Genomic DNA, 4,648 nt, shown 5'->3' with positions numbered 1-4,648 from the left:
CCCTTGTTGAGCTAGTAGCTTTGTTTGTCCTTGTTCGGGTGCTCAATTAGGATTTATTTCAAAGTTTGGACAATCATGTGAGCTTGGTCTTAATGCTCAAGAAAGAAAAGAAGAAAAAGTGATGATGAATTGAATTGAAAAAAATCAAGAAGAAAAAGAAATGAATAAGCATGAAAGAAAATGAAAAAAAAAAAAGATGAATAAATTGAAAAAGAAAAAAAAAGGAAAAAGAGAAGAAGAAGTTGATGTGAGAAATTCTCATGCATTATTCATATATTTTGGAGGATTTTCTCATGGTTTGCATTGCAAAATTGGGTTAGAAATAGGATTGAGCACCTTTACAATTTGGTAGTTGCTAGTTTGACTTAGCTCCACATTACCATAATTCATTTGTTCCTCCTTCTTACCCATTACATTATTGCCTTCTTCCTACCCATTTGGCTTCTTTATCATGCTTACATATGATTATCCTTGCTTACTAGTTTTGACATGTTTACCATATTAGATTGCGGACACATTGTTATAAGTTGAGGATAGTTGAGTGTTCACTCACAACAAATTGTCCTTTCACATATAAAAGAGTTTGAGTGTCCCGTGAGAGTCCATAAGTCAAAAGATCATGCAAGAGCTTAAAGGTTCATTCAAAGTTTTCTATGCTACGCCGTCGTGTAAATCTCATCCATGTCTTGCTTTATTCCTTGCCCATGTTGTTTCGGGTTTTTAAATCGTTATGCTTAGCTTGTTTAGGATGTAGCATTTGATGGATTTGGTTTCTTGCTTGAGGACAAGCAAGGGTTTAGCTTGGGGGAGTTTGATATGTTCATTTTATATACACTTTTACCCCTCATTTTAGCTCGGTTTCTATTGATTATCATACTTTAATTAGTATACTTTTGAGCTAATTTTGTGTTCTAGGTGTATTGTTGTGTTTGTTACGGTTTTGTAGGAATCTAAGCATTTAGAGGCTTTTTCCTATGATTTTGTACACCAAAGTTCACTAAGATAAACTAGGCCAAGCATTGGACTAAGCATGGAGCATTGGATTGGATGTTTGCATGAAGAATTGTTGGATTGAAATGAGAATTACAAATGTTGCCAACAATCAAAGTCAAGCCCAACTTCAAGGTCCTTTTTAAGGTCAAGCTTAGGATGCCATGGAAGCTTAGGATGCCAAGAAGAGCTTAGGATGCTAGGAATTGAGCACTACCGAAAGAAGCATAGAGATCCCTCACGTAATCAAGCACGGAATTAAGTGGAATTTGAGAAATACCATGGCCCCGATCGGGGTTGGGTGGCCCCGATCGGGGTTAGCCCCCTGTTGCTTATATCCGTTACTCCCTTCACTCCTATAAATAGGTGCTTTGTTCGACACTTCTTGGGCATCTCTTACAATCTCTTACATATATTTTTCCATCTAAATTCTCTCTAAATCTTAGTAGGTAGTTTAGTTTAGTTTAGTTTTAGTTTATATTAGTAGTGTTACAACATTTCTATTATCAAGTTCAAGTTATATTCAAGCTTTATTTCAAGTTATTTCCATTTGCATTTGTTCTTCATTTCTATTTCCATTCAAGGTAATTCTATTTCTTATTTGCACTATGTTATATATCATTTTCATTATCATTAGATAGTTTACATTTTCATTATGTTTGAGTAGTTACTTTTGTCTAAGGAGTAAGGGAAACCATGCATGACTATGTAAATTGTAAATGTTAAAATGAGGATAAGTTAAATTGATAAATTGTTTCTATCACATGTTTGCACCTTAATGTTTAATCTATGTTTAAAGGCCTTATTCATTGATTAAGTTTGTTCATTCGTTCTAAAGTCGAGAGGCACGGAATTGAATTAGACAAAGCATATGTAGTAGGACGACCTAGTCATGGACGAGAGTTTCTCTAGGACCCGGTCTATGGTTGACACTAATATCGTAAGGTGGGTGTCTTTAAGCCTTAACATTTATCGTAAAATCAACTTCCTAACTTGACATGAGCATTTATATAATTAGCATGTGTGACCCGACCTCCCTAGACAATTTCTTTTTATTGTTGTTTTCATTTTATTTGCATAATCAACCAATCAATCAATCAACCGCATCGACTCAAGATAAAATTCGCTCCATAACAATTAATCAATAACTCCCGTCTCCTTTGGGTTCGACCCCTATGTACTACATTAAATTGTGTCTAGGGTATAAATATTATCTTTGCATAGGTACGCGATAAAGCCTATCAATCGCTATCCCAAATATCCTTTGAAGCATCACTCAAACTTGGATCCATGAATTCGTCTTCCTCACTCTCAAGCTTCACCGTGTCACCGCCACAAGAATTGCTACTCTCCTCCTCTCGGCGACCGTTCGCCCCTTCATTAGCCTTCTCCAAGTTGGGGAAGAGCAAATCCATTTGAGCCCATGAGGGGAAAGCTCCTTCCTCACTAATCCGTCCTTTTCGAACCATCTCATGGTATTGGGGGTAAAGAGCATAGTAAGTGTCCACGGAGGTCTCGTATTGACGGTAGTGTAGATCTTGTAAGATTCCCGTGACAAAGTCGTCACGGGGGAGGATGAAGGGATTTGGATGGTTATATGGTTGGTAGGGAAAGGGGTAGGGAGGCACTTTTATCTTCTCATTTTGGGTTTGTTGTTCTTGTTGTTGTGGTGGTGGATTTTGGGGTGGTGGCGCTTGCTTTGTTTGACTTGGGATGAGGTAGGAGGGCATTGGGGACAAGTTTCCTCTTCTTGGGGAGATCCGTGGTAGATCGGTCATTGGGAGATAGATCGGATCGCTTCCTTTTGTCAACCACTTTATCCGCTTATCGACCCCCTCAAGGGTTATCCAATGGTGTTGGACGAGAAGGAGATCTTCATTAATTCTCGTGCTCCCCGTAAGTGGAGTGTACTCATTGTTCTCATTGAACCTTGGGTTGAAGTGCTTTGCAAGTCTAGTTATGAGTCCTCCATTCACTATGTGCTTCATTCCATCATCGTCCCCATTTCTAAACTTTGCCCATTTCTCTAGCAAAACTAGAGGTGCATTGAAGTGATACCCATCTCTCCCTTGAATGTTGAGGTATGATTCCATAAACACAAGGTCTAATTGGTTCACGATGGCCGGATCTCGGCGGGCAAAGAGAGTACCCGAAAGAAATCGATATGTAAGCCTCAAGATCGGGTTTTGGATATGAAAAGCAAGACATTCCTTGGTAAGAATGAAATCCCGGCCCGTCATGGCCCTCCACAAAGGTGCCACACTATACTTTTTGGGTTTCGATGTTCGGGTAGGCGAAACATCAAGTCCAAACACATTTGCGAATTCTACAAGGGTCATCATCCTAGAAACATTCTCCAACCTAAACTCTATGCATATCACTTTGTTCAAGGTTGTAATCTTCAAAAAGCTCAAGAATTCAAGCACAAGGGACCGATAGGTTGGTTCATACATGCGAAAAAGGGTTGAAAGACCAAAAACCTCAAAGAGAGCTTCCACTTGGTGAAAAATCCCAAGTTTTCTCAAGGTAGCATGACATAAAAATTTAGTGGGAAGAATATTCTTACTTAGAAGCCGGTGGAAGACTAATCTCTGCACATCATTGAGGAATTCCACATTTGAGAAATCATCAAGCCTTGTGAGATCTACAATCTCTTCATGTTCCCTTCTAATGGTGTTGAGATGGGAGGTAGAAGAACTTCCCATCATCCTTGGTCTTCTTGCACTCCTAAAAGAGGATCTCCTTGGTGCCATTCTTGATTCTTTTGTTGGGTTCTTTTGATTTGTGGAAGGGTAAGGATGTTCCTTGTTGATTTAGTGTTGAAAACCCTAGAAAATTGGGGCTTTTTGATTTTGTGGGTAAGGAGAGTGATTTGGATATGTATGGGAGTCATAAGGAGGTGGGTTTTATAGTGCAATTGGAAGGAGTAGTGATGTGTCACTGTATGTGTGGTGGGGTGTATTTTAATTAGGGAAAAGTCGGGTCAAAACACCGTGAGAAGACGAGCGGATTCGAGCTGAAGACGCTCGGATTCGTGCTCCTCGGGACGGGCGGATTCTGGGCAATACGCCCGGATTCTGTCACAGCGAGAAATTCCAAAATTTGACGCTTCAGAGACGGGCGTCCCGTGCATGAGACGCTCGGATTCTTTTATGATGGGACGGGCATCTTCTTGTGAAGACGGACGGATTCTGCTACAGAGATTTTCTTTGAAATACACAGGTAGAAAGACGGGCGTCTTTCTTCAAATCTGGCCGGATTCTATAAGACGGGCGTTTTTCCTCGCTGGACGCTCGGATTCAACCTCAGTTCAAAAATCTTCAAATTTTCAGCGCAGCTGGACGGACGGTTTCTCCTCTAAACGCCCGGATTCCAGCAAGACGGCCAGATTCCAGGGAATCCGCACGGATTCAGGCTGCGAGTTTTGATTTCTTCTCCTCTCTTAGATGCGTCCCCACACTTGAGAATTTGTTCCTTCCTTCATTCAAAATTCATTATTAACCCTCCCTTACTTACACTCATGAAAAGAGTTCATGCTTTTATTAAAACAAATGCAATAAATACAAGTTAGAGGGTTAGTATATTTACAAGTGGTGGTTTAGGGAGGACTCCACCAAACTCTCCCTTAGATGGTCCTTTCAAGGGGGAGGAGGCCCGA

The sequence above is a fragment of the Silene latifolia genome, chromosome 7 (genome assembly GCF_048544455.1).
Source record: "Silene latifolia isolate original U9 population chromosome 7, ASM4854445v1, whole genome shotgun sequence".
Taxonomy (NCBI): domain Eukaryota; kingdom Viridiplantae; phylum Streptophyta; class Magnoliopsida; order Caryophyllales; family Caryophyllaceae; genus Silene; species Silene latifolia.
Note: the sequence above shows the minus strand (reverse complement) of the source record.